The following is a 9,003-nucleotide window of genomic DNA, read 5'->3' as shown; positions in this document are numbered from 1 at the left end:
GGACAGCCATCTTTGATTTTCCTTTCACATACACACAGGCTGCCTTGTGTCTTTTGCCATGAGGCCGGACAGCCATCTTTGATTTTCCTTTTCACATACACACAGGCTGCCTTTTTTTTTCTTCTTCTGCCACGAGGCCTGACAGCCATTTTTTGATGCCCTGGATTTTTAAGGTATATTCTACCCAGGTTTTCTTCAATCAAAAATATAATCTTCGGGGCTGTAGAAATTTTGGAAATTCTTGCGAAACCTTACATTCCGTATCTCAATTACCCCGCAAATTGCTGGATTTTTAAAACAAATTAACAATGACGTATGAGGTTAATGCGTCATTCTAATGGCATGACTTCCCAGCAATTTCTGGCCTAATTGTGTTGTCAGCAGACGTTGACCTATGCAATTTGGTACCTGACAATACAAAAATCTGGGGAAAGGTGAGGGTGTTTGGCAACAGTCACAGTTTGATGTCAGTGTGGTTATGTTAACCTCAATAGTCACTAAAAGTGGGATAGGAGTCACGCAATGTTGGGCACTCTTGAAACTGAACTACTTCTTCCATCTTCTGCTATCCTTTGTTCCAGTTCTATGAGAATGATCTTCAGTGAGTGACACTAACAAAAAAGTGAAAGACACATCACATATATCTAAAGAGTTAGACAGCGATTCCCCAATCAGACAGCATTACTATTGAGAGTAGCTGAATCAAAGAGAGAATCCGAGAGTTTTTTTTAATAGCGGACCATATTTTTCTTTTACCTTCCGCTGTCTTACTTTTCTGTGTGCGGGCATTAATACTGGGAGGAGGGGTGACATCACCTGCAGTCACAATACTTGTTACAGGAATGATGTGAGGAAGACGGCGTGTATTGTGTTGAATGAAATGATAACAGGCATCCTAGCAGTACAGTAGCTTCTGGATGAGATGCTGGCAACAGTAAGTAGGTTTGGACTTTCCCTTTTCAGTACTGGAGTAGTATCAGGCGTTAGATAGAAGCAAGGGGTGTCAATAGTGCATTTCCCCTCAATACAGAAACTATGAAAAATGGTATAGATTTAAGATTCAGCAGCGTTCACTTCAATATCTTCAATGTCACCTATTTTCAAATCGAATAGAAACCCATCCTCCATTTGTACCTCCTCTTCACGAACAATTCTATGATGCTTCTTCCTCCTTTTTGTGAGAATTTATATTGTGGTCTAACCCTCAGACTGATGGTGAGCCATATACACAAATACCCAGTGCAGTGTAGAGTGCTGACTGCAAAATCCCTCCTTGCCTGCCTTTCCTGTCTCGTATATATCAAACCAACAACAGCTTCAAAGAAGCTGACACTGCCCACAAAAAGCAGATTGCTCTGAGTTTAGGACATATAACGCATGAAAACCAGAGCCTTAAACTTCTGGACCATTTTCGGCATCCAATCTGGGCAGGGGATGAGAGGAGGAATTTGGGAAAAGAACTTGATTTCACCAGGTTGCCACTAGCTACCTTGAGAAATTCAAATGGCGGATGAACCAGCACTTTGTCCACCTGCCCTCACCCCATCCTGACGCCATAGTTGGACACAGGATGGTGGGGATGCCAGGCTCCCTGGGAAATTGCACCAGTCCTCCTGCGCATACAGCCAACAGGAATTGATGCAGGCATACTCGCCATACAATGGCTATAAGTGGAAACCACAATGCCATTTCCCAACAGCAATTGATCTCAGAAAGTTTGATTGCCGTTAGGAGAAGCATCACAATAACCATGGAGCAGATAGAAGGTAAAATGGTTCACTCGGGAGACTATGGCCAGACTGAATGGTCACCCCCTCACCCCGGATGAATCGCGAGGTACTGTTCCAAAATCCTGGTGCCCGTGTGTGGCTGCTGCCTCAGTTGTGCTCTAAATGGTGTGGACACCCATCCCTTTTAAGCAACTGACTCTGACCACACAATTTGGTCATCATCACTGGGGCAGACTGAGCAGGTAGAAGTCCAGCACAATCGCACTTATCGTGGCACAGGTGCTATTATGAGCTATGTCTGGGAGTTACACTGGAAGTGAAATGGAACACCACATTGTCAAGACTGAAGCTACAGGGATACCCAACGTTCTGCCAGTTTATTGCAGAGGGAAAATCCTAAAATACACAAAACCACAGTTTGAAGCATTGATGGTTGTAGAAGTTATTGGCAGGGGATATGAATGCTGAAGGTACAAGAATTATTTTCTGGGGGAGAGTCAGGGGAGATGCCCCACCCTCCCCCAGAAAATGTTGATTTTTTAACATTCCAACTAATGTATTTCCAAGCATTTTGGAGCCCTCTGTAATTTTACCTATTAAGACAATACGAATTACTCCTAGGAAGCGGATATATTAAAAATAAAAGTAATTATAGGGACCCCAGACACAGCATGTTAATTTTGAACTGAAACCATTTACATCACACATCGACTACAATCCCTGTGCATCTACATTCACACAATGAATCTGGACTGGCTGACTAGTGCATCTGTCCTTATCCTGGACCCTCCAGCAGCTCAGGTGTTGAGGGGGATTACCAGGATTGAGGGTATGCTGACTTAACTTGAAACAGAAAATCTTTTCGCTGGGCGGCTTTTTTTGGGTGTTCTCAGCAGAACTTCGGCTGAGTTCTGATAAAGAGTCACACCCAAGTATTAACTTGTCTTTTCCTCTTTTAGATATTGATCAACTTGCTGTTTAAAAACATTAAAGCACTTGTAAGGTATTCAGTTCCCTTGTGCCTTACAAGGATTATTGGACTCTGCATTTACAGGAACAAAATATACACGGCACAAAGGTTTAGGCTCAACCCAAAACTGTTAGTTTATTAAAACCAGCAAACCACAGACAAAAACCCCTTAGAGATTGGGCTGAAACTTACAATTACCCATGCGGCTGGTCATTACCAATGTTGATTGTAGGCCTGGATCTGGAGGTGACCGGTCCCCGTCCTTCGTCACCTGACTGCAGCAGTATCCACGGGTCGATGTCGCTCCTCCTTATAGTTCTTCAGTCACCTGGCCCCATAGCTGGGCCTCCCCCGACCAGTTTTGGTTGTCGGTTTGCTGAACTGCCTGACATTCATACCTCGTCAACCTGTAATTCAATCACCGGAGGTATACAGAGTTGTGAGATCGAAGATAACTCCTTATCTCCTTTCCCGCTCTCTGTAACGCATACACAATGTGATTTCTATTACTGTTGATGGGCGGTTAGCTGATTGTCTGCTCAGGACTAGTGTGTCTTCCATTCATGTCAGGATGTCGATTGTGACCCCATTGTTTCAGTTAAACTCAGAGCATTGTCCAGATGTTAATTTTTCTCATCGAAACCAATCATGATTCAAGGCCTCACAGTTCAATGTCAATGTCCTTTTCAGAGTTAATGAGTCAAAGCTTTCATTGTCCAGTATCAATGTGTTCTCCAAGAACTGCAAACTTTAGATGACTGGCACCTTTTCTGTGCCTTGAAGTTTAACCATTTCATGCCCTTCAGTGCTGGGGCCAAACTGTTCCATGAAACTTACACACTTTATCAATAACATATGACATTTCTCTGACAACTATTTGAAGTGAGCTATTAACCCATTTAAAACAAATGGCTGATAAGCCTTGCCCGCCAACTGATCTAATTGACTGACAACCTCCAATTCTGGTAAAAAAAAGAAGCTGATTCTTCTTGTGAAATGTTGATAGGCTGGCTGATAGTTGAATGTGTGATTTTCCTCCTGATCTTTTTGCCCTCTTTGTTACAACATCCCCTCTTCCTAGTCTTTTCCAATTGCTAACTTCTAGTTTTTCCCATATGCTGCCCTGAAACTTTGCAACTTGCCCCCACTTCCTCTCATAGCAGGACACTGAGAAAATGCTGCTGTGTTCAGGGTTTGCTGTTCTGTGAAATTATCATTTTCTCACTAAGGCCTTCTGCAAAATGCTTTCTGTTGCCTAGCCTTTGGGCCTCCATTTGCCACAATCCTTCTGCAGCCATCAATCTGCTGAACCCTCCCTCACCTCCTCCTTTGATGCCTTTGCCCCCAGAAAAGCCTTTACTCTCTCACATCCTAGTCGATCCCCCTGACATGGCCCCCATCTTTGCTCAATCAAGTCCAAGGGGTGCAGACATAAGCGTATCTGGCACACGACTGGTTTGGCCATCCGCCACCAGATCTGGTTGAACCGTATAAAGCACTGTCAGGCCTCACTTCGCCATGACCAACCATCTCCTTAAACTCCTCTTCCATTGCACTCTTCACTCTGACCTCCAACAACAAGTGTAAGGAGCTAATGGACATTTTTGTCACTAAGATTGAGACCAATATTTATTCAATTGCCTCTGCTGCTTTACACACCCCTTGCCCTTGCTGACCGAGCGAAAGAGAAAGATGAGGCTTTCATCTGTCTAAGTTCGACTTAAGCTGGTAAATCATCAACAGCACCATGCAGTACCGTGAACCTTCCTGGCTCAGGTATTGGATTACAGATTCTGCCACAGAGGCATTACTCAGTTTCAATCACCAGCTGTATCATTTTGGAGGTAATCCGGCCCCAAAGAGGCTTTGCCCTCACCCCCACTCCTCTGGCCGAGATTATCCATTATCAGTCAGTTAGTAGAACCAGACAAGTGCAGAGTTTAACCCTGGCTAGACAACCGATAACAAAACTTCCTCCTCACCATTCCCTTGACCACATCTTTGACACACACCATACCCCATCGAACAGCGGTCCCACCAGTCAGAGGCACAGGACTTGCACAGCAGCAGCTTGCCTCTCTGCAGCTTGATCATAGTATGCACTGAACCTTGGATATATGAGCAGTTGGCCCCACACCCAGCCTCCAGTTAATTTATTTTATACAGCTAATTAAATTATTTTTAACTTAATAGAGCTTAAGGATAACAGGTATGTGTGGGGTGCTTTATTCCAAAAGGGAACTTGTAAAATGTTTTTTTTGTGAGAAGCAGACAGACACAGAGAGATAAAATCAGGCCTTCGTCATATTACTGCTAACATTCTTTTGTGGTTGCTTGCAAAACATAGCAATATTGAGCAAACAACATTTTAACCAAATCCTTCCTGTTTGAGAGTAAAAGTATTTTTTACTTTAATAGGCACATCTGGTCTAATCAATGGGGGCGATTTTGTCAATGGGGGCGCGTTGGAGGCGGGACTGCTGCTTGTCGGGTCATTGTCCCGCCTCCATTGACTTGTGGCCAACCCACACTATTTTCCCTTGATTGAACTTGTTAAGCCCGTCCAGCAGGCTTAGCAGGCCAATTAAGGGGAAGCCGGTTACAGAGAAGGTCAGCGTATGATGTTTCATCTGTCAAAATTTTTTGACAAATGAATTGTCATCATTTGACAGCTCTGTGAAGCTGTTAAACACTGACATTCTATGTTGTTTGATGAGTCCTTGTATTCAAGACTAATCAAACCTCTTTCTTTAGCAGAAATTAGATGGATGTTGCATCGGAGAATGCAGCAGCCATCTATCATCTCTGCCGGTGAGATGCGAGACTCTCCGCATCCCCAACTGTTGAAGCCTGCAGGAAGAAACAAAGGTAAGTAAACATTTTCTGTCACTTTCCACTCACCTCACATACTTACACCCATCACTTACCTTCACAGCGCACTTTTGCACCCCTCCGCCCCTGCAGACTCACTGCTCGCCTCAGTGGCCCTGGCGGGGTTTCCCGATGTCGGAAAGCCCGCACCTCTGTTGGAAAAATAGGGATAATCCTCTTAACTGCCTGTTAACTACCTGTTAACAGGCAGTTAAGTGGCTGTAATCCCATTCCTGCCTCGAGGAGACGGGACCCGGCGCGGGTCGGCCATCCGCCTCCTGGGAAGTTGGCACGGAGGTGGGTTGGGGGCGGGATGGGCACCCGCCCCCAGATTCAGCCATTTTCCTGGCAGTCCCACCTCCATACCTGCCTCCCCAGGGCTGGCAAGATCAAGCCCATAGTCTATAACCCAGAAAAAAAGATTGATTCATCTGGTTGACATTAAAATAATTTGGGGGAAAAATTCATCCCCTTAGCACCTCCTGTTATAATGGGGCGCTAGAGCAGTATTGATGGGGCAAGGTGAATCCTGTGCCACACACTAAATCCTGCCCCCCCAACCCCCACCATAGCTCCACCGGTAAGAGGTATCGCCGGGAACGTCAACGTCAGGTGGATCATGATGTCAGTGAGTGTGTAATGCTCACTGACCACCTGATCTGCTAAATTGATTCTCACCACTTACCTTAGCGCCTGGAGTAAACACCGACAGAGAGAGCTGGAGTGCAGCACCAGGAAGCCGGCTCGAGGGATGTTATTTAAAGGGATCATCAGTAATCACTTGCAGCTGTCAGGTTAGTGTAGTTTCAGTGATTTCTTGTCAGTTTCACCTACTGCAAGAGTTTCATTCAGTAATTTGAAAGTTTTTTGTATCAGGAGTCTTGTGGCAACTAAAAAGTAGCTACATTATTTCTTCAAAGAATCAAACTGTTACACTTGGTAACATTAATGGGCGCTGTACTGGCATACCACCTCGCCCTCCAGGGTCTACGGCGGAGGGAGCGTAGGCAGCGAAAAAGATGGGAACATGTGCGCAGAGAGATGAGGAAGGACATCAGAGCTCTCACCAGGAGGCCTTAACCTCTGAGGGTATTCCAAGAGCACTTCTTCTACCTTCAATTAAGTGAAGAGCAGTATATTAGATGGCTCCACCTCACCAAGGAGGTGGTCACAGAACTCTGCCACCTCCTCCAGACAGACATCCAGCCTCACGCCAGGATGACTTAAAGTCCAGATCCCCTTTGCTCACCACATCCCCATCATTCCATCCCTCTCACAGGCCATATCACACCGCAAAGCTGAAATGACAGACACCAGAAAAGAATGGTAAGTGAATTAATAGATTTATCAAGAATCAGTGAACACATATTTACAACAACAATATTAACTATTCACCCTTGTGCAATCTCTTAGTGCCTGTTGTTACTGTGCCTTTGCCTACTCTAGTGCTCCTATGAAGTGTTGGCACAGCGGCTGCAGCAGGGCTGGTGGAAGGCTGCTGAGTGTCCATGCGGGAAACTTCAGATGGCCTTGCAGGACGCCCTTGACCAGCTCTGGGCCTGGAAGGCCCGGCTGTGGACTGCACCACCTCAGCATCGGCGGTAGCAGTCTGGGCTGGCGGGATGACAGGAGTTACAATAAATCACTTGGCATTGGTTTTGTTGCCCTCTCCCCAACAGCCAGTGCAATCTAACCATCTTACCATTGAAAACCAAGGATGTCTGCTTGTTCGATAGGGGCTGCTTTAGCAATAAAGGGTAGAAATTACTGTAGCAAGGATAGCAAACGAAAACTTAACAAATGACACTCCTCTGTCCACTATTTCAACACAGGTTGGGTTAACATTTTTTGCTAAAACAGTAGACAGAATAAATTATATATAAATGTGTCAAACATTTTCTGCTAATATTACCAACAGTAATTTCTAGATTTAAAGCAGAATGATACCAGGGATGAGTGACTTCATTATGTGGAAAGACTAGAGAAGCTGGGATTGTTCTCCAGAAGGTTGAATGGTGATTTAATAGAGGTGTTCAAAATTATGCTTTGCTAGAGTAAATAAGGAGAAACTGTTTCCACTGGGAGGACTGATACCCAGAGGACACAGACTTAAAATAATTGGCAAAAGAACCAGAGATGAGATTAGGTGAAATTTTACTATGCAGTGAGTTATGATGATCTGGAATGCAGGGCTAAAAATTGGTGGCGCCCCATTTGAGGCGCCAGTCTCGCCTGGGTGCCGGAAGTCCCACCCCGGACGGAGCCGCTTGCGCCAGCCTGATATTCAGTTTCAACGCCCCAAACGGAAGCGGGGCGCTGCTCGAGGTGCCCCGCATCCCTCTTGGGGCACTGCAACTGAATATCGCAGCGCGCGCTGCGGTACTGCAGGCCCTCCTCCCCTTCTTAAAGGGGAGGGGCCTGCACCAGCGCGATCAGAGATCACGAGTGCCGGCAAAAGAGCCCGGCACCGAGGAGAAGTGCCGGGCTCTTGGGACACAGCCGGCACTGCCCGGGGGGGGGGGGGGTGCTCAGGAGCCCGGGGACGGCGGCGCGAGGAGGTGCTGGCAGGCGGCCAGCAAAAAAAATGGCCGCCCCGCACCTCCCCTTTAATTAGCGCCACTACCGCTGCAGGTACGCCCCCCTGAACCGGTCGCAATTCGTTACAGCGGGGGGCGCGACCAAATATCGTGATCGGGGCGGTAGCGGGGCGCTGCGCACACCGATGACATCATCGGTGGCGGCGCAGCGCTACAGGCTAACGCCGCCATTAGCGCCCCGCTAAATTTCGCGGGAGGCATGGCCAGTGGCGCTAAAACCACTAAGTGCCCTTTTTGGGCGCTAACTGGTGGCGCAGCCCACTGAATTTCTAGGCCGCAATCTCTGAAAGGGTAGTGGAAGCAGATTCATAGTAACTTTGAAAGGAAATTGGATATATAATTGAAAAGGAAACATTTGCAGGGTTATGGGAAAAGAGCAAGGCAGCAGGATTAATTTAACTGCTCTTTCAAAGAGCCGGCACAGACACGATGGGTCGAATGGCCTCCTTCTGTGCTGTACGATACTATAGCCTGGAATTTGCGGTCAGTGGCAAAGCAAAGGCGTTCGCCGCTGACCCGAAGAAAGCTACCCACAGAGCTCTCACGAAATTTGAAACTCCACAAAATTAAAATTAGTTTTTCAGGGCCATACTGTTTGTTTAGTGTTGTGTATGTGCCTTTAAGAGAAGAACTGATTCTATACCCAGTCCTGCACACAGTGCATCAGCCCCGGCTATTTGGCAGAGGGCGATGGAACAAGTCCTACAAGGGATCCCGGGGACCCAGGGTTATTTGGACGACATCCTGGTTACGGGCGAAAATGACAGTGAACACCTTGCCAACCTGGAGCAGGTGCTCACGAGATTACAGGAATATGGGCTACGAGCCAACCGCC

This window comes from Somniosus microcephalus, chromosome 11, assembly GCF_052327205.1.
Source record: "Somniosus microcephalus isolate GS21.2 chromosome 11, FLI_Smic_1.0, whole genome shotgun sequence".
Classification (NCBI taxonomy): Eukaryota; Metazoa; Chordata; class Chondrichthyes; order Squaliformes; family Somniosidae; genus Somniosus; species Somniosus microcephalus.
Note: the sequence above shows the minus strand (reverse complement) of the source record.